General features: G+C 41.2%; 1 pseudogene; it reads right to left on the bottom strand.

The window, feature by feature from the left end:
* Positions 1-14,457: 14,457 nt before the first annotated feature.
* Positions 14,458-16,339, bottom strand: LOC109771458 (beta-glucuronosyltransferase GlcAT14A-like; annotated as a pseudogene).
* Between the last annotated feature and the right edge of the window lie 6,285 nt (positions 16,340-22,624).

Below are 22,624 nucleotides of genomic sequence, written 5' to 3'. Positions count from 1 at the left end.
CCTCGTGCGGGAGGCCGGTGCAGAACAAGTCGATAGGATGTGCACCTTGAAAAGAAAATGGATGAGTGCCTTAGGCGTACCCGTACAAATGGCAAGCTCACGGAGGACCTCATCAAAGAATTGAACGTAAGCCTAGAATTATGAGATTAGTATATATAATTGGAAATTTACGTGTAGAAGGTTTTTTCTAAATTAGTTTACTATGAAAACACCCTAGACTAACATGTATTTTTTAAAGAAAAAACGCGATGGAATATTTCCAGGAGTGGAGGACATACATCTTTCTGACCTCGGGGCACCTTCACACCCAATGGAGGCCTCTGTTGAGAATGATGAGCAGGCTTCTAACGAGGGGAAACAAAAGGATGTCACGGAGGTCGCTGCTAAGCACCATTGTAAGCATGGAATAAAAATGATGACATGGAGCCCCCATGAAGAACCGTGATGAAGATTTTGATGTACGCATGCATGTTAACTTAATTATGAAACAATCATTGTCGTTTCAGAAATAACATGTGATCTTCCATGTACAGGATGAAGCATTCGAAAGAGCTGCTGTAAAAATCAAACAGGATCTCAGTGGTGTTCATAAGCTTTTGAAAGAGGTGGATGATATCCAGGGAGCTCCTAGTTTGGATAAGCAAATGCATTCCAAAGCCACCACAAGCCTTGAAGATTTCTAGGTGATGCACATTTTACCTATAATTGAGCAAGAATCTGCTAAAGGCTAACATGCGGTTTATTTCGTATGACAGAATCCGTTCAACAGACCGAGTAAGCAGCGCTCTGTGAAGGCTACGAGATCGCGAGAGCCTGAAGAGCCCCGTGCCTTCACAGATGATGACATCCATGACGAATCCTTTCGAAAGCAGCAAGAAGTAAGTGTGGTTGAATCGACGCCACCAAATCATGGCGGCGAAAAGAAAAGGGTGGTATTGCAATTATTTAAGAATGACGAGTATGCTTCGTACGATACTGAGAAGAAAAAAAGGAAAAACAAGACTCCATCAGAGTGTACAAATGATTCCAAGGACACGAACAATAAAAAGAGGAAAATCGGCTGTAGCAACTTAAAAAAGAGGTCAGAAGTTCCTGAAACCCAGAGGGACCAGCTAGACGTGGTTCGACAGGATTTCGTGGCGTCACTGATCAACACTACAAATCGTGAAAAACAAATGGTCTTAGTTGATGACATTGTCGTGCTATCGAAGCATTTGCAATGCCTCGCCCATAAAGATGAATCTGAAGATGGTGTATGGTTGGGTGATGAAGTAAGATATTTCACAAATTAGTTTATGAAGTTTCATTTTTGTACAATACAATTAACTTGATTATTGTTGTAGGTGGTTGATGCTGCGATCCAGCTCAGGCGTCATGATGAACCAATTGACACAAGGGACGGCCAACTGGTTTACATTGAGAGGGTGGCCGGCGTCGCTAAGCTCTGGTAGGATAGAGGGGTGCTACGAGGACGCTTTGGCAGGCATTCCTGGAACAACACAAGGCACCACCTACCTGAAACATGATATGGTATTTTAACCTGACGTAGAACAGATTTTTTATTACTATAGACGTTGATCTAATTATCTATGCACTCCAGGTTTTCCTACCTATGAACAGTTTAAACGTCCACTGGTTCCTTGTGGTCGTAAACCCCAGAAGGAAGGAGATTCAGGTTCTTGATTCACTTTTCCACTGTATGGTACCCAGAGAAGTAAATAACGTGGTGAGAATTTCAACATATTTAATTATAACAAAGGATTTAACATCGTATGTAAGTATTAGTCGTAGGCAACTTCTCATCCCATTGGGCTTGCAGGTACGTGGGATGGAAGCACATCTGAGAGCAGCGATGCGAGTCAATGGGATAGAAAGCAATGCATGGGAAGACATTAACATGACGCAATGGCCATTACAGAATATTAATGTGCCAAAAGCCGATGAGACGTCAGTCAACAATATTAGCTTTTGTTTTTGTTTTAGATTGTTAATATCTGAAATGTTGATCTAACAACTTAAAATGTTGCAGTTCTTGTTGTGCACTGTACATGCTGAAGAACATCGAATTATTTACGGGAGTAATACTGAGGTTGCAATATGACCAAGTACGTAGAGTAACACCTAAAATTCTGTCATTTTCTGAAACTTATGGAACGATACTAACATATCCTCGCATGCAGGCCTACATCGACAAATTCAGAAGAGAGCTACCTGTTGTGCTTGTCGATTCACCCTACAACAAAATGAAATACAGGAATAGGTTCAAGCAATACCATGCTAGGCTATCGGATGCAGCTGCGGTTGAAGACGACGAAGATGCAAGCAATTAGTCCAGCGGTGTGGTTCATTCTTACATGCGGAGTGTACACTTGGCCATAAAGCGATAGAGTAGGGTGTGGTTGGGTTTTAGTCCTGAAGAAGGTTTCCTAGCCGTGTTCTTAGTCCATTGCGGATGAGTCAAGTTGTAAAACTTCAATAATATTGGTTACAATACTTTGCTTGAAATAAATTTGGTCTCTACGGGATCTCGTAGAAATCTATATTTGCTTTTTACAACCATGTGACAGTAACAGTGGCTGGGCAAGGTTCGGACCAATTACAGTGCACGGGCAACCCTACAAGAATAATGGATTATGATATGTCTATTTTCATACGAGAGAAAAAGGTACGAGCATGAGCATAGCCTCACAACAGAAGAAAAAATACTGAATGAATCAACACGCAATCCCAGCTATCCCAGAAAACGACACAGTCAATGTCTCGTAGGCAGGCCGCAAAGCCAATAAAAGAAAGCATAGGATAACAAGAGTAAAGCACGTACCATAGGGGGCATCTGCAGGTGCTGCAACGACCATGGTGTGGCATGGTAGGACGTGCGCTGAATTGAAGGGATCACCATCAGGAGCACAGTGGGGTGGCCATGGTACATCCATCCTGCCTCGGGGAATCACATAGTATGTTCTGTCATAGCCCTGCAAAACAGAGGAAAGATTACTACTTGTACTAACCTTGTCAAGTGTGTGCATGTAACAAATGTTGGACATAACTAAACACGGAAGAATGAAATGCCACATATGGAAGAATCGAATGTTCATTCCTTTCTCTCTGCTTTTTGCGAGGATCATTACTCTCCCTTTAACAAGGCTAAAACATAAAAATAAGAATTAACACCAATCTTCAAATGGTGGATATCCCATGTGAATTTAAGTTTTCTTATAAAGCACATGCCAAGTCTGTTGATCCTAGTCCAACAATTGCACAAGAAGAAGCGAGCATCATAAATTTTGAGAAACATAAGCTATGAATTGTTTATATTACATTCCAAAATTAATAGCTTATCATCTCTATGGATCTCCAAATCTCACCTATCAGCCAAATTGAAAAGAATACATGTTGAATGAAATGTATAAGTGTATGAATGCAACGATTGAACGTTTGTACATCTTGAAGTCGGGGCTGGACGAATGGGGCTGGCCGTTGAGGCCGGCGGCCGGCTTCATCTAGTCCCGCAGAATATGATCCATACCCAACCACCTTGCCTTCGGACGAAATGCATGGCCAGATCAAAGTTGCGGCCATGACGGAGAGGCGTAGAGGTCGCAAACAACCAATTGGAGTGTGGGAAAGAGGTTGCCTATAACCTTGTGGCTATAGGCACCCGCATGGAGGACTGGGAGGTGGGATGGTGCCGAATCTTCGCCAGCGGCCGCCGCGGGGACGAAAGTGCGCCTCCTCTCGTGTTCTTCGTTGAAAAGGTGGTGCGAGATCGCGAGGGAATTGGGGTGGAGGGAGGGAGGGGCCGCGACGTGCGGCTAGATCCCGGCGAGGATTAAAACCCTAGCGGTGGCGAGGAATAAACCCTAGTGAACGGGATAAAAATCGAGCCGAAAATAGCCCTAAATTCGTACCGAGAATACCCTCGAAATATTTGGGAGGGAAAATCTGATCAGTTCGAAATATTTTTTCTCCCGAAAATGCCCCACGGGGTCTGATATAATACAAGTGACATCAGCGTATTGCATCGGATCTGGACCATCGAATTCGCTCCGACGGACGGTCCATATCGTCCGGATGCACTGTAAAATGACTCTTTTTATTTGCTCTTTTTGTGAGATGTTTTGGATGAACAGATGATTTCATGCTCACTATATTTAGTTAATGTTGATATTTCTTAAAGGAAAATGGAAAATATTTGTATTGTGTATTGCTCGGTCTCATGAAATGGGTTTAATTTAGCCAACAAACAACACAGTTAACAAGTATATCCAAATTATCATTTCATTTTCAATTTTCAATTTTTTTAATTGCTACAATTCCCGCAGCAACGCGCGGGGTGTCATCTAGTTTCTATAGCTCACGGGGCCATTTACGTATCTCGTATTTCTATAGCTCACGGGTCCATTTGTCAGAGTTGGGAGTCGAACCCGCATGCTCACCACCACCGCTGCGCTAGCAAGCCACCAAGCCAAGTCCATGCGGTTGTTTAATATCAGGATGCATCCACTGTTATATTCATACTGTTGTCTTTTAAACTTGTTTTTTTTAAGGGGAGTCTTTTAAACTTGTTGACGAGTTCTAAAGAACATGTACGCAATTTCCAAAAATGTTCTTGAATTCAAAATAGATTCACGAATTTGTAAAAAAAATCAGGAATTTAGAAAATGTTCGCAACTTCAAAATTATGGTGAACATTTCTTCAATTCGGTGAACAAATTTTAAATTTGAAAAATGTTTTCCCCAATTTGTAAAAATGTTTACTGATTTGAAAAAATGTTCATTAATTAAAAATAGCAAAATTTCAAAATAATTTGTACGTACTGAGTTTAGGGGGTACGCACCAGGTCGCTCGCGCCAAATAGGAGAAGGCTAAAAAATGAACACGGACAAAAAACCAGAACACACAGAGACTTATGGGCCGTAGCTTTAAAACAACAAATACAGGCCTCCAGCCCAAAAGTAAAGACTTTGTATACCCAAATAAATTTCTTTTCTAAAAAACATAAATAGATTTCTTTTCACTAAAAAGACCTAAATAAATTTCTTATAGAAAAGACTAAATATATAAGAAAGTGCATCTCCACACATATAACAAACACACACTTGGTCTGGTTGTTAGCACGCGCTTTACCTGCAGAATGCACTGTACATAGTTTGCATAGTTTGATAAAGTTCCAACAAGGTTCAGAAAATGTGTATTCCCATTCTAAAAATAAACCTGACATTTAAAAGAAATACTCACATATTTCCAAATAATGTATGTAAAATTTTCCAAAATGTTTATACAATGTAAAAAAAAAGTTTGCATAGTTTACAAATAATGTATGTCAAAATTTCAAATGTTTATACAATGTAAAAGAAAATTTTGCATAGTTTGATAAATTTCCCCATAACGATGGACCAATAAAGGTTTTTGGAACTCGTCAACAATTGTTTTTTGCATAGGCGAACATTTCTTGAAATTGGGGAACAACTTTTGAAATCAGAAACATTCATTGTTTGTGACAAACATTTTATGGATTCATGAATATATTTTTTGAATCAGTCAACATTTATTAAAAATTCCCAAACGTTGTTATGAATATTAAAAAAAATCATGGACATTTTTGTATACACGAACTTTTATTTTTGAATCATGAAGATTTTTGAGTCTGTGAGTGTTTATTTTCAAAATTCATGAAAATTTTATAAATTCATGATTTTTTTCAAAAGACAACTATATATCCATATAATAGATGGTGCATCCCTATAATACCAAAGAACGTGGACTTGGCCTGGTGGCTTGCTCGCCCAACGCTGGTGCCCAGCTTGCTGTGTTTGAAACCACACGGTGTGCTTTTCTCCTCCTTTTATTTCTCGGCGTGCTTTTTCTTTTTATTTCTCGCCCCACGGACAAATGGGCCCGGCGTGCTTTTTCTTTTTATTTCTCAGCCCACAGACAAATGGGCCCGTCAGCTATAGAAATACGAGATACATATGCAACATGTAGAGCCAGGACTACTGTTTCAACCTCAGAGACCGTATTGAGCACATATTTCCTTGTACCGGGACCGTATTGAAGCAATACGCAAGTTCCAGGACCAAATTGGACGTCGCCAGCGACTACGAGGACTATAGATGCAATTATCTCATGTCTGAGAAAGAGAGAAAGAGCTACCGAGAAAGATTTGTGATGTGTGCATGCATGTGAAAGAAAATGAGAGAGAAATGCATGCATGACAGAGAATTTAATAGGAGAGGGAGCCACAAGTGAGGTAAATTTTGTTTTTTGACCGTGACGGTAATGCGGCCAAAACAAAGCATCTCTGTCCCACAACTTGCTACAGTTTTCTGTAGTCTAGATGCAATGTTATTTAGAGAAAATTACCTGAGAAAAGTCTGGCATGAGTTTCTTGCAAAGCTAAAACACTAATAATATTAAAATATGCACACAATTTACACATAATTATGCCTTTTTATAATATGCAATAATAAGCATATAATGGTGAAGTTATGCCAAAAGGAAGATTGCTAAGAAACAAATAATGAATTAGTGGTGTTGGCATTACTCTTAAAATTGAAATAAAATAAAATATAAACTGAAATAAAATTAAAACAAAGAAGTTTACTAAGGAAAAATGAATTAGTGGCATTTGTATTACCCTTAAAAACAAAATATATATAACTAGTCCGGTAAAGACAAAATTGCATACCATTTACACATAAATTACATTTTTTATAATTTGCAAAAATAACCATATAATAGTGAAAGTTTTGCAAAAAAACAAGAAGTTTTCTAAACATGAATGAATTAGTGGCGCTATTACCATTGAAGAAGAAACAAAATAAAAAAAACTAAAACTATATCAAAATAATGAAGTTTTATATGAACGAATGAAGAAGTGACAATGCTACTGCCCCTTAAGAAGAAAGAAAGTGAAATAAAAAACAAAATATGATGTTTTCCAAAGAAGAATGAATTAGTGGCATTTATATTACCCTTTATAGATTAAAAATAATCTTAGAAAAATTACCTACAATTTACACAAAAATTGCGCCTTTTATAATATGCAAGAATAAGCATATAATTTTGGAATTTACACAAAATAGAAGTTTCCAAAGAAGGATTGAATTGGTGGAATTGGTATTACCCTTAAAAAAGAAAGAAAATGAAATGTAAATGTCACTAATGAAATATTATAAAAACAAAATAACGAAACCCTTTAAGAAGAAACAAGATAAAAAAGAAAAAGAAAAAGAAAATAATGAAGTTTTCTAGGGAAGAATGAAACCCTTTATGAAAAATAATACAAAAACTAAAACGAAAACGAAATAATGAAGTTTTCTGTGTAAGAATGAAACCCTTTAAGAAGAAAGAAAATAAAAAAAATAAAATAATGAAGTTTCCTAGGGAAAATGAAACCCTTCAAGAAGAAAGAAAATTAAAAAATAACTTGCACACAAGTATGCCCTGAAATTGCACTTTTGTAATATGCAAAAAAATAAGCATATACAGTGCAATATTTGCTCTCTACTATAATTTACACACATGTGTATCATACTTGCGTGTATACTTACTTACAAACACAAAAATAAAAATCATTTTTTTCTAAGAAGAAATCAAGTATAGTGGCATTGGTACCACGCTTTAAGAAGAAATAAAGTAAAAATAATAATGATATAATTTGCACACAATTTACAGATAAATTGCACTTTCTTAGTTATGTAAGAATAAACATATAATAGTGAATTTGACATATTAACAATGTTTTAAACAAGGAAAAAAATTAGTGGCATTGGTATCGTCCTTAAAAATAGGAAATGAATTAAAAATAGGAAACAAATAAAGAGAGCAAATTAGTGACATTGGTATTACTCTTAAGAAGAAAGAAAATAAAAAAATTGCACACAACTTTGCAGTCAAATTGCACTTTTTAAAATATGCAGCGAATATACATTTAATAATGCAACTTTAGTAGTCTAGTATAATCATGCATACATACACATAATAATAGAAAACTGTATTCAATTAGCAAAAAAATTAGCACAAAACAGTTAGCATTGTTATTACCCTTAAAGAATAAAGAAAATAAATTTTCCACACAATTAGCACAAAAATGCACTTTTTATAATATAGAATAAATATATAAGAGTGAAGTTTCCGTATTCTAATGTAATTTCTACGTATACATTCACACACATTCAACATCCGAAAATACACGTAAAGAAAAAAAAACTCAACTGAAAAAATTCCACAAATATATCCTCATCACTCCCGTCCTACTAACACTTAGCAGATCGTGATTGCCTTAAGCTTGTGCCCGTAGGTTCGGTAACTCATAGACATGAACGAAACCTCTTCATTCAATGACCGACAAATGGAACCGTGGACGTCTCTATCGGTCCCTATGAGCACATGAATGATATTCGAGTGAACCTTTGGTTATCATGTGATGTTCCTTTTTCTTCTTGATATTTCACAAAACCCGGGATATGTCGTTATCCTCCTGAGTCATCACATGCTCACTATACCGATATGCTCGTTGTCGGTTTTGTTCTTCTTTCTCGTTATTGTGTTTCGGCATCCCCGTGACGTAGTCACCTATGTCTGGCCAGACGATGATGGATGCCGTCACACTGAGAGGGCACTAAGAATATCTCTCCATCATCGGAGGAGCAAATTCCACTCTTGAGCTATCCAGTCCCTTGTCAAACTTTCTGATGAATATGTAAGACGTCGTTATGATCACCGTGTTATAGGTGATGTTTGAGGAATCCTGAAGCCCACCATACGGTAAGAAGTGACTATGATACTCTCATGGTCTAAGGAGCAAAATCACATGCTAACACGGCGTGTTATTACATACAAACGATATTAACTCAATTCATAATATACAATTTTGGGTCGATTTAATATGATCGTTCTTCCAACGTCATAATCTCAATATTGTTTTAGGATCATCGTTACACTTAATGATATCTTAAGATCAGGAAAATGTGATCACCAACAACACTTGAGCTAGTCCTAGAGGCAAGAATAAGAACCTTTTATTTAACGGTTTATCATTCCACACGTACATATAAGTTTTCCACTGAATCGCATATTTTAGGATCATAGGAGTTATAGCATGAAATATAAACTCTTTAAATATGAATACGGAAATATAATAATACACATATTATTTTTTCTAGGGCATATTTCCAACACGAACATCTTCAGATTGATGAAATCGCCATAGACGCCTTCATAGTCAACTTGAACGCCTCCTCCTACTGAACAAACATCGCTGAAAATCGAATAATAAATCAAGGAAAGTGGGTGCATCAATGCCAAGTCTAGGGCTTGAATTTTGATGGGCTGGTTCCTCCATAAGAAACCTAACTAGCTGGGCTAGCTCTTTCATTTAACCCTTTTCAGCCGTCTTTGCAGCCCGTCCGATCTTGACTAGAATAGTGAGCATGGTATCTAGGCGACAGAAAATAACTGCACCCAACGTTTTCTTGTTTTTTGTATGCAACGTCGTCGCAAATATTTGTCACCATGATCCATCAAAAATCAACCAAAATCGTCGCAACATCTGAAAATGTGCATGCAACAAAAAGTTCTGATCAACAACAATCCCCGTTGGACAAAAAATATATTTAGAATGAGCCAGGATGTATGCAGCGTCAGCATACACAAAGTGTCTAGGCTTGTTATTTTTCGACAACTTGCAAGCAAGTTGTGAGATCTTTTTCACGAAACCTGCAATCTTGAACCGAATTTGAGTCATTTGTATGTGAGATTTTTTTCAGATTTCGTGGACGAGCAGAAAATAGTTTTGTGGAAGATTCGCCGAGTGGATACTCCCTGAGAGAGAAAGAGAGACTCCCTTCGTTTGATAGTGTAACGCGTATAGTTTTTTGGAAAGGAATTTGCCTTTCAGAGTAATTTTAACATGCTCCCTCTTACCCCTTCTTTTCACATGAGAGGTAAGAAGATAAGAGTTAATCAGAGAGTGCGTCATTTCGGTGCCCAGACTCATCTGCACTCGATCAGAAAAAAATCACAAACAAATAAAAAATTCTAAAAAATTTCAATGTTTTTGCATGGTGGACAATTTATCACGTGAGGTCCGCTCCAAATTTTAGATTATTTGGACTTCTGAGCAGCTCTCAGCAACGACAAATCGGGTCAGAACAATGCATGAACAGTAAACATTTTTACAGACCCCGAATTTGTCTTTTTTGCCGAGAGCTGCTCAGATGTCCAAATCATTTGAAAATTGGAGCGGACTCACGCATCAAATTATCTACCACACACAAAAATTGGATTTTTTTTGAATTTTTCTAGTATTTGTTTTGATTTTTTTGTCAGGACGGGTGCAGCTAAGCCTGGGCTCAGAAGTGGATTACCGTTAATCAGACCACTAGTTAATCAAATCAATGGCTTAGATATATTACGTACTCTTACCCCTTATGTGAAAAGAAGGTAAGAGGGAGCATGCCAAAATTTGCCTTTCTATTTTCATGCCCCTATTTTCTTAGTTCTACTCAGTTTTGCCCCACCCATCTCACATCGTTCACTTTTGCCCCCCTCTACTCACCTCCGCCTCACAAAGAGCTGAAACGTGGGCTTGCCTTCCGGTCAAAGTCATTGACCGTTACTTTGCACGGTACTGGTGCGTGTGACCGGCCTGTATGGCTGCATGCATTCGCATCGCACGCTGTTTCCTGCACAGTCACGTGGGACCCACCGTTAAGCCGCATGTGTTATTGATTTCGCATCGCCGGTTGTTTCCTACAAAGTCGGCCACTGATGTGTGGGACCCACGGATGTGCAAAACTGAATTAGCGTCGTCTGCTGTTTCCACATAGCGGCTGCTTGCGTTTTCGCACATGGGGAGTCGCCGACGCCCATGAATGGTGGCTTAACGCCGCAACCCACCCTCTGCCACCCCCTCTCGTGCCATATATGCAGCCCCAATCCCATTTCGTCGTTTGCCTCCACAACCTTATTCATCGCCGATGCCACTAGCTACAACACAAACCCTAGCCCTCGTCTCCCACCTCCCTTTCTGCATCCATGGCGTGGCCGCGCAACATCACAGTCTGTGAAGTCGATCTTCTCGCCCGCTACGACATACCGGCGCCGCCAGACACGTGTCTGCCGACGGGATGGATTTTGAGTCGGTGGAGGGGGGGTTCTGGTGGCGCATGTCCCCCTCGCCGGTTCAGTCGCCTTTGCAAGTGTCGTCCGCATATTTTGGGCAGGATGGACGCCGGAGGAGAGAGCGCATCTAGACTTCGCGCCAAAAAAACCATTATGGGCGCAGATCCTCGGCCAGGACCGCATCGCTCGGATCCAGTAGTTCGACGGCCCCAACCCGCCGCGACGCAGAAACATCGCCGGGTGATGTGCCTTCTGGGTTGGCCTTAGCTTCGAGAACGTCATTCCTGCGTGCCGCTCGCAGGTTGACGAAGAAGATTAGTTTCAGATTTGGGAATAGAGCCGTGCAGCATTCGTCGTGTTATTCGAATAAATTATGATTTGTATGAATTTTGTATGCTAAAATTGCATTATATCTCAAGGTGTTTGCAGGCACATGGAATGAATCATGATTTGTATGAATTTTGTTTGAATATGTGTACAAATCAGAAAATGGGTGACTTTTTTCATGAAGCAAGTGCCACAAATAAGATTATAAGTCGTGCCCTTTCAATTTTCACCTAAAGTAAACCACACGAGATTCCAACAAATTTTCATGAATTTCAGAGTGTTTTTGCTATATTTCTTTGAACTTATGACCGCCTCCCATTGGCAAACATTGGTTGGTTGTCTAAGCACATCATCTTCATTATTTCTCCCTTCTGTGTGCCAGCACATCCACTTCAAATCATTCCGTGTGCCAACACACTCACTTCGAATCATTCTTATTACTATACAGACGCCTCAAACGTGGAAGTATGAGAAGATACCATAGAACCTCCTGCGAACACACTTTTTTATTTTTTGACTTCTTCGTCATTTCCCCTTCATTTACGTGCTCATATCCTTCTTCAATAATGTCGTCATCATCACCCTCTACAACTAGCCCCTTGTATCGGGATATGTCGCAGTGCGGGCATTTTTGCAAGTCTTTATTCTCATTGTAGTGAATAATGCAGTCATTAGGAAATGCATGGTATTTCACCACGTCTAATGCAAGAGGGCAGACAACCTTTTTGGCTTTCGTAAGTAGTCTTAGGAAATCCATTGGCAAAACCTTGCAAGGTATTTCAACAACATGTCAACGCTTTTGTCGAGCCAATTGTGGGTTGCCTTCATCTTTTGATTTTTAGTGTGACTGCAAGGCGTGTGTGCTTTTCTTCGCTGCCGGAATACATCAGGGATTTCGAGTCCATCGATAATTGCTTGGACTATTCTGCCTCCTTTGCATTTTCATCTTGCACCACCTGCTCATGCACGTTGATGCCCTGTCTCCACCTTCCCGTCGCTGATAGCAGGCCCCATGCCATGCTGGTACGGCTAGTCGGTGCTGTGAGCGTATGCAACTGTGATTTGCAACTGTAAGCCAAGTTCTTGTCCCGTTTATCTGTACGCCATATATTTTAGCACTAAAGTGACATTGGTGCAAGTTTTAGCACTACTTACCTCGATAATTTACAGAGATATTTGCCTGATTGTTTGCCTAAATTTTAATGCATAATTTACAGAGATATTCGCATGATTGTTTGCCTAAGTTTTAATGCTTAGGCTTTATCTTGGCCTCCACATCTGTAATAAAACGGCCCATGCACTAACTGGGTTGGGGAGTAGGGCCATCTGTTGCACGTACTATGGGCATGTTCTGAAACTGTCACAACTCCTCTGAATACGCAACTTCAGCTTCTCGAGCGAGCTTCTTGCTTCACCCAGCGATTGAAAACTGTTCGGGAGTGACGCTGGCTTCTCCCAGCACTGCAGCCCAGCTGGGAGGCAAGAAGCCCGTTGGGCGCCCCTTTGGGTTGGCTAGAGGCAGCTCAGGAGAGGGTAAACGATTCGATCGAGAGGGAGGAGTCGGTCCTGTGCACGAGCGTGGGCGTATGTCGAAGGGCTCGTGCGGAACATTTTCTTTGGCGGTGCAACATCTTGTAAATAGAGGGAACTCCATATTCCGTAAAACATGGAGCTCGGTTTTAGTTGCTTCTTAAAAATGCACTACAGCCCGAAACAGTCTCGTGAATTTAGCTTCGGGCGTGGCTAGGTCTCAGTCCTCTGGGACTTAATCAAGTCTCAGTTAAGTGACCTAACATGTTAGAAAAAAATTACTGGAAAGATCTTTTCGTACGGATCTCAATATAAGATCTCACGAATATAGCATTGAATGAGAAATAATCAAGTCTCATACGACTGAAATTTTGCTAGACTATTTAGCTTCTTGGAGCTAAACTGTTCGGTTGCTAAAGTGAAAAATTGAGCAATAACGTTACGTATCGGCAGATCCGTAGCCGCTCGTTGCCATTCTAAGATTAGTGCGACACTGTTTCGTATTAAAAGAAAGCCATTTTGATTAGGAAATACACAACAATACAACAGAAGAGGGGTCCACAACAGTATCTTTTTGCCAGGTGAGAGGGTGAGAGGGGAGAGAGGCGTACTACATGTACAGAACATTGCATCTCCAACTAAAGACGACGTTTAATTTTTCTCATATCATTTTGAATGGCTCGTAACTTTTGAAACAACATTCCGATTTCAAAACTTTTTATATATTTGAACTCATGTTGCAAAGACCTTCAAAACAAGGCTGATTTTTTATACATTTGAAATGAGTTTCAAATTCACGAAACATATTTCACATATTTCACTCTTTTAAAATCTTTTGAATAAAATTATTTCCATCAGTTTCACATTTCAGTTTCGTATACTTTTCTTTACAATTTCAGAAGCTACATTTCACTTTGCACTAGCTTATTTCACAAAAATCACATATATTTCAACGGAAAATTTGTGAAATAACATATTTCACTCCTTTGAAGCGAGATGTTATACGTTTCCAAATAATCAGTTTAACATGTTTACATTACGTTTCACTTTTCACTGACTTATTTCACAAAAAATCACAAGTCATAATAACTTATTCACTCATTTCATATGAGATATTTCACACATTCCACATTTTCAAAATATATTTCATATGAAATATTTCACACATTTCACATTTCAAAACATATTTCACTCATTTCAAAAATGATTTCACACATTGCAAAACATATTTCAATTATTTCAAAAAGCATTTCACACATACAAAACAAACCATTTCGGTTATTTTGAAAACAGATTTCACTCATGTCAGAAAAGGTTTGTTTCACATATGAAATGTGAAATATCAAAATTTAAACATGTTTTAAATGTATCCAAATTTGGTCTTGATCTAACGAGCTCGGCGCCAGGAGTTCAAATATATAAAAAGTACCAGAAAGTGATTTGGACTAAAAAAATGCCGACATTTGACAAATTAATACACAGAATATACATGGTGGTAGTAGCACAAATTTTAAAACGAGTGTGCGGTGCTAGATGTACCGGCACGTACAGTTAACGCTCAAACTGACTTTCTAGTTCGGATGCGTTTTGACTTTGGAGTTTGTGAAGTTGAGAGCCGGAGAGTTTGCTATTTACTGGCTATTGGCGAAGGTCTCAGACCTAACGATCCTGTCCATGAGCCTCTGCAACCTCTCGGCACCGGGGCCAGGCCTGAGCACCCAGTCGTCGACATTGGCGCGGGCGGCACCGCAGTCCCCGCGTTGGCCGCACCAGGCACCGGGCACGAACAGCCCGGCCGCCGTGCCATTCCTCCCGCGGCCGAGCAGAAGGTCTGCGTCTATGGCATCGAGCACGGGATCGTCGCGCGCGAACTTGCGCGCGAAAGGCACGTCGCTGCCCACCATTCCGTCCCTGTCGGCGAGCCCGAGCAAACACGGGTGCTGCCTCGGCGGGACGTCCCACCGGATGTGGTGCAGGTCATGGTTGGCGACGGTGCGCACGAAGCCGGGCGCGTTGCACATCACGGTCTGGAAATAGCCTTCTGGGGAGGAGACGAAGTTGGTGTAGTACATGAGGAGCGTCCGCGGCAGGTTGTCCCACCCCCACACCACGTACTCGACGACCCCATGTGCAGCTTGAACGCCGTCGGCAGCTCCCGCTGCTGCGCCGACACGGTGAAGATGTCCTGCTTGGTCGACATGTACAGCCCCGGGTCCACGATGAGAGGCTTCGCCCGGGTGTCCCTGCAGCGAGCGAGCGTCGAATCACTCGTACGTGGTGGATCAACAAAGAAAAAAATTACAACCCTCCATTTTATAATGTAGTGCGCCCACACATTTCGAGATTCAATTTTAACTACAAATTAGATCAATAATACATGAATTATTTTACTAAAAAAATTATACATTTGAAAACTTCTTTCGAATACAAATTCAAAGGTATTTGTCATGATTCCGCCGCAGTCGTCCATGTTTGATTAAATTTATGATCAGAGTTGAATCTGGAAAAACGTGAAGGCAGTACATCATGAAATTGAGGAAGTAAGCTAGAAGACAGTACTCACTCCATCCGGCCCAGCTTGCTGAAATGCTCCATGAAGCTGATGTTCCTCGGTAGCGTCGAGAATACGTGAAGGATATCTGTGTGACGTACGTGTCGTGTCGCCGCAATTGGATTAGTCAGATCAGATGGTGCACGTGTATACACTATTAGTTTATGCAGGAATAATATGCTCAAGGCAGATCTAGTACGTACCGTCCTGGGTCATGAGCGGGTAGTCGGAGGCAGAGAGGTTGATGAACCAGTCCCAGTCGCGGCTGCGGCGGAGGAGGACGGCGCAGGCATGCAGGGTGTTGGCCACCATCGTCGGCCCGCGGTACGTCACCATGTTGGCGCGCCGGATCACCTCGACGTTGCCGAAGCGCTGGAACACGGTGCTGTTGCCCACCCGCGCCGCCAGCTCCACCCGCTCCCCCGCCGGCGACTCCAGGTCCAGGTGCACCACGTACAGGTTGCGCGGGTGGTAGAGCGCGTGCAGCACCCGCCAGTCCAGGTAGCCCTTGGACCCGGAGACGAGGTAGGCCAGCCGCGGCACGTCCGCGCCCGGGTCGACGATGAAGCTAGCGCTGGTGGCCAGGAGGAACGAGAAGAACGAGGAGGAGATGGGGCGCAGTGACAGTGACGCCGACGATGTGACGGCGAGCGTGACCGTGACGCCGATGAACAGTGAGACGGTGACCGCGACCGAGAGCGCCCACCTGCTGTCGGCCAGCGAAGCGGCAGGAAGCAGCCGGCCGCCGGGGGGGACCTGGCTGCCGACGGCGAGTGGTGCTCGCCACGGCCGTTGTGCCCCATGTCGCTCGCTTGGCCCGACGCCGCAACACAAGGAGGACTTTCGGTGCTCGATCTCAAAGCTCAAAGTGATGAAGAGGGAGGGGCGATGAGAGTCATGAGATGGCGGAGAGGTCACGGGGAGAACCTGGTGTTATATATAGTGCGCTGGCCGGACCGCCGGAGAGAATTGATAAGCAAGCATATCCGGAGTGGCCCGCGCTGCCGGCAAAGTGGCAACGACCCGGCTAACAATGGCGATAACCTCCTTGGTTTCTCGTTGACAATATACCCACCCTTCTCCGCACGCTCGCAAAGCACCTCCTCTCACCCGATGTATACGCTAACGCTTTTGTTGCTTCTTTCTCGTACGTACACTGCCTTCTCCGTACTACATATATACGCTATGCTTTTGTGTCAGGATAATATGCCCTACTCCAAAATCCTCCACCCCCTCTCCCTCTCTCATTGTGCACGTGACCTTTTGTTTGGAAACATTTTACCACTTGCTGTCATACACCCGCGAAAAATGAACTTGCCATACACTCTAATCTGTTTTTAACTTCATTCGTCAACGATTTTGGTTAAGTTCGAAGGATCTGACTTCCGTACGTGTTTTTTAAAACCAAAGCACGTATGGCTCAATCCATTAATTAAGAAAAGAATTATCCGGTTAATTATAAAAAACCGGGCTAAAACCATCGCACCTCGCTGATCAGGCATACACGAGATGCATCGTACACATCACCGCAAGCAGAACCTCGTCCAAGAAGCACATTGACGTCATAGTTATCACTAAGCCACTCCGACTTCACCGCAGGCGACCACCAACCAAGCCGATGCCGCGGAGGACGCAAGAGGACATATGAAATGTTGGAAATATGTCCTATAGGCAATAACTAACACTGGTAGAAAAAAGGCCTTTAGTCCCGGTTCGCAAAGGTCTTTAGTCCCGGCTGTGCAACCGGGACTAAATATGCGCGACTAAAGGAACCCCCCCTTTAGTCGCGCCTCTTACGAACCGCGACTAAAGGCTTTAGTCCCGGTTCTCGTGGCTAACCGGGACTAAAGGTCTCCTCCGCAGGTTTAAACCTGGATTTTTGCGAAATTTTTTTATTTTCAAATTTCTGAATTATTTTAACCTCTAATCTCTAATCACCACCCCTCATCACTGCTCAATTTATCCTCTAATCTCTAATCACCCCTCATCATTCCAAATCATCTAACTTCCCGGACGGCCACCCATCCTCTCACTACTCCAGCCTGAGCACGCTTAATTTCCGGGTTCTATTCTCCCTCGTTTCCAAGTCTGCACTTGTTGTTTTCCTGACAATAGTAGGATGTCAATTCTATTAACCCTCAGGAATTTAGCTTGAGCATGAAGTGACACATTTCACTGTTTGAGTTTGAAACTATTGTTTTAAAAAACAATAATTATTTAGTAACACTAATATTTCTGGAATAATTAGTTTGACCACTGTTTGACCATAGTTTGACCAGATTTGACCAAAATTTAAAAAAACTGAAATAATTATTTAGTAACACTAATATTCTAGAATAATTAGTTTGACCATTGTTTGACCATAGTTTGACCACAATTTGAATTTTTTTGAATTTTTTTGCCTCTCCAGATCTTAAAAGCCCCGTATCTTTTTTTCTGTTAGGTTTTTGAGGGTGAAAATGTTTAACGGGGTCCCCCCGGTTAAATTCGGATGTAACTTTTCGAGTAGATGATTTTTCATATAAAAAACTTTTTCATCCGAGTTCGTATGCAAAAGTTATGCCCATTTTAAGAATTTCCGGGGGTAGAGTTTGGAAATGAGGCCTCAAATCCCTTTAGTCGCGGTTGGCCAGACCAACCGGGACTAAAGGTCTAACCTTTAGTCCCGGTTGGTCTGGCCAACCGCGACTAAAGGTTCGGGCCATTAGTCGCGGTTGGCCAGACCAACCGGGACTAAAGGTATAACCTTTAGTCCCGGTTGGTCTGGCCAACCGCGACTAAAGGCCTTCGGGCCAGCCTGAGGACCTTTAGTCCCGGTTGGCCAGGCCAACCGGGACTAAAGCCCCTCCCGTTCGCCAGCTGTCGACCGAGCGCGCTGGGCCCAGATAGTTGGTCGCGGGTCTCCTCCCGAACCGCGACTAAAGACCCCTTTGGTCGCGGTTCGATTATTTTGGGGACTAATGGGGGCGTATGGAAGCCTCTTTTTCTACTAGTGTAACAAACATGCCTGTGCATTATAACGGGAGAAAAGTAATATCATACAGACCTAGCGCAATAAGCATAGCTCAAGAACCCCTCCGAGTAGGTGCATGTCCCGTATGTGAACATAGTGTCCCACATGTATCATCGCTTATCCTCCTTCCCCTCCCGCCGACAGTGGTCGTGGTGTACGCGTAATAGGAACGCCTTTGAGCATAGTGTCCCCATAGGTGCATGTCCTGCATTTGAACATAGTGCCCCACATGTATCATCGCTTATCCTCCTTCCCGTCCCGCCGACAGTGGTCGTGGTGTATGCCTAATAGGAACACCTTTGAGCATGGTTAATCTTAAGACGATGAGTTTGGCCATCGCATGACTCGCTATCATTCAACTGCGCTAGTGAAAGAAGTGTTTAACGAAACTTCAAAAATTAATCTCATTGAGACGATAGACGTGAGTGCCGTCATCCGCGAGCTCTACTCCCTCCAAACAGTGAAAGGAGAGGAAGGAAAAAATTACTCATTGCCTAGCCCTCATAATCTGTCTGACTACAAATAAATCCATTCTCAGCCATAGTACGAAATAACTTCACATGATCTTTATGACTACATAATAAATCCAGTCTATGTATTAGCACAAAAATTGCTTTGATTTTGTGGCGTGTGTGCTAGATTTTCAATGCAGATGTTATCCCATTTTCTAAAAAATGAATAATCAAAGCTTGTGGTCTAGGAAGTTACTTGTTATCGCATGCCTACTTGGCAGAATGTATTGTGGGTATTTGCCAGAATCACTCGATTTTATTTTCCATGCTTTTATTTATAATGACACGATTACGCAAGCACGAATTTTCAATATAATTTCCTTCCGTGGGGAATAATCTTGGGCAGTTTCCATGTGTCAGTCAATTTCCTTTCTTTTTGAACGATTCTTTCCATTCAATATAATTTCCTTCCTTTATAATATATACACAAACCTCCCATCGTTGCCATCCTTCCTTTCACATTTCCTTTAACCATAGCATGCAAGTATTTTTCAAGAAACTCCTGCACGTCCAACCCTTGACATGTGGAACCCATCCTTCCTTCCTAAGACAAAGCATGTAAGTATTTTTCAAGAGACTCCTGCACGTCCAACCCTTGACATGTGAACCCATCCTTCCTTCCTAAGACAAAGCATGCACGTATTTTTAAGAAACTCCTGCACGTCCAATCCTTGACATGTGAACCCATCCTTCCTTCCTAAGACAAGCCACAAGATTTCTTTTAATTGTTGATCCTTCCTTTAACCCCACCAACACGTCCCATCCTTGCCATTTAAATGTCCTTTAAATCCATCCATCCTTCCTAAGGCCACACAATTCCTTTTAATTGTTGATCCTTCCTTTGATACACGGCCACCAAGACATCCCACATAATTCCTTTTAATTGTGGAAATGCATCCTTCCTTTAATGCCTCGAAGGCAACCCGCAATTACGTTTCGCCAGTTCACTTCTTGCTGAAATTTCATGTAAATTACAAAGTATATAAATTGGTAGGAATAACTCTAAATAAGCGAGGTGGGACAAATTAATATCTAATCCCTCCGTCCCATAATATAAGAGCGTTTTTTACACTAGTGTAGTGTCAAAAACGCTCTTATATTACGGGGCGGAGGGAGTATATGTTAGCCCAGTTGGTTGCAGCTATTGGGACAAAAGGAGAGTTCATGAGTTCAATTCCGACACAACCATTTACTTTTGCTATTTCATGCGTGGCCCATGGATGGAGCTTTCTATCCGAAAAAATTGCCCATAAAAACAATCATATTTTTATTACTTCATGTACATGCGGGAAAAAATTCAGAAAATGCCCACAAAACAATTTTTTTTAATCAATCGATGGATTAACGGAAAAATAATTTGATTGAAGGTTGGTGGGCACATGGAGGCCCAACTGGGCTAGATGCCCCCTCAATCTCTGGTCATGAAAGGAGAAAAGAAACTCAGTAAGTTCAGTGAACACAATGATGATTTTTATTGTTCTGAACATCTCCGCAACAAACGAGTAATATCTTTAAGTATATATGCAATAATATTCTTTGGAAGCACATGGTGCACCTATGTCCATACTTCTATTATGTTCCTCGACCAATCGCACATTTTCTTTCATCACCATCTCAAGTTTCAACTCGATTTGGTTGTTCTTCATTTCAATTCTTGCGTGATGTGTCAGCGGGCCAATCTTTCAACGAGAGTGGAGATAAATATCGATTTAGTGCATTTTGACCTTGACGATCCGGCTATACCATACTCGATGATACGACTCTCCAATCGCTAAACCAATCTCCGATGGTTATTGATCTTACCATAGGCACGATCAACCTGAACAACGAGGGTCAAGTTCCTGCAAGCAACCAAAGAAACGACAAGAACTATGATAATGCAATCTGAATTGTTGATATGATTTAAGCATGAGACAATGGTATGTTTCCTGACAGAAGATCTGAATAAGAGGGTAGTCCTACAGGTCTCACATATGCAAATTGTAGCAAAGCTAAACAATGTCTAAAAAAAGCCCGAGTTAAACCCTAGACATGCTATTACTATTTACTGGAGGTCGAAAGGAGCGTGATGCCGCCTGGATGTATCCCTGGCTGATGGATAAATTGGGAGCCTCACCTTCCTTTCCTTGGTTCCCTTTCGAACTTCTATTGCCGGGTGGATATATGATGATACCACCTTTTACATGCTCCCATGCTACAAAGTTAAAGAAATCATATTTAGATGTTTCAAACAATCAATTTTTTTGGATGTTCATACAACATATGTCTATAACCCCTAAAAAATTCAGATCAAAAATTCAAAATATACATTGAGAAACAAAAAAGACAAATCTATCTATGAATAATGCCATTTCTGACACTATTCATTCTTGATTTGTCATTTTTGTTTCTCAATGGCTATTTCGAATTTGGATCTGATTTTTTACGGGTTGTAGACATATGACTTGTGAATATCCACACACAAAATCGGAATTTTTTGAAACATTTAAATGTGATTTCTCAGAAGTTGTATCATGATAGCATATGGGGTGTGGTATCACCTAATATTTTCCCTTCTGTTACCATAGAAAAAGCCCAATTAAAATTCACTTGTTTTTTTTTGTGCGGAAGAAAAAAAAATCACGTGGTTGCTACACACATGGCCCCACGGTCCACCTCCTTGTGTTAATAATTTGCATTGTACGCATGCAAAGACATGCACATGTTGTATGTGTTTCCTTGCACATGCAAAGCCAAACTTGTGCACGCTTGTGGCTGCTACTCCGTGGCTACATGAGATCAGCCTCACTTTGCTTGGATATTTGACATCATGTTTTTTATACGTGTAAATATTCTTTGACCGATCTCTGTATTTTGACACGCGGCTTGTACAAGTCTTCGACTGTTCTACATAAGATAGAAGATTGTGTCGTATTTCTGTTTCGGGCAATAAAATAATAATTCATATAATTTCTATTATAATTCATTGATAATTTTCTTTATGTATAACAACTATTGTTATTATTGTAGGGTGTAGGAGATATGCCCTAGAGGCAATAATAAGAGTTATTATTTATCTCCAAATTTATAATTAGTGTTTATGTTCCGTGATATAGTTGCAATGGTCCTTGAGCCCGTATATCCATAAAGGATCAGACGAAAACCCATGTGAATGTGTGAAATAATAAACGGTAAATATATTCCTAATCGTCCCTCTAAGCCTGCTTAAGTGTTGCATGATGGTCACATTTTCATGATCATGGCATGACTATGCCAACAACTTTGAGGACACAATGTAGAAGAACACTTGTGTTGAATTGACCCAATTGATGTTATGCTTTGAGATACATTCGTCACGAGTTAACAAACAAAGTTATACATTTGCATAATTTCTTAGACCATGAGAGTATCTAGTTTCTTAATACTTGCTTCGTGAACTTTGGGGTTTGTTAAATGTCATCTGTAATAGGGTGGCTATTACGACACCTTACGAGTTCACAAAAAAGTATGACAAGGGACTAGATAGCTGAAGATTGGGATTTGCTTCTCCGACGATGGAGAGATATTCTTAGGGACCTCTCGGT

This window comes from Aegilops tauschii, chromosome 4, assembly GCF_002575655.3.
Source record: "Aegilops tauschii subsp. strangulata cultivar AL8/78 chromosome 4, Aet v6.0, whole genome shotgun sequence".
NCBI lineage: Eukaryota > Viridiplantae > Streptophyta > Magnoliopsida > Poales > Poaceae > Aegilops > Aegilops tauschii.
This window is presented reverse-complemented; position numbering and strand designations above follow the sequence as displayed.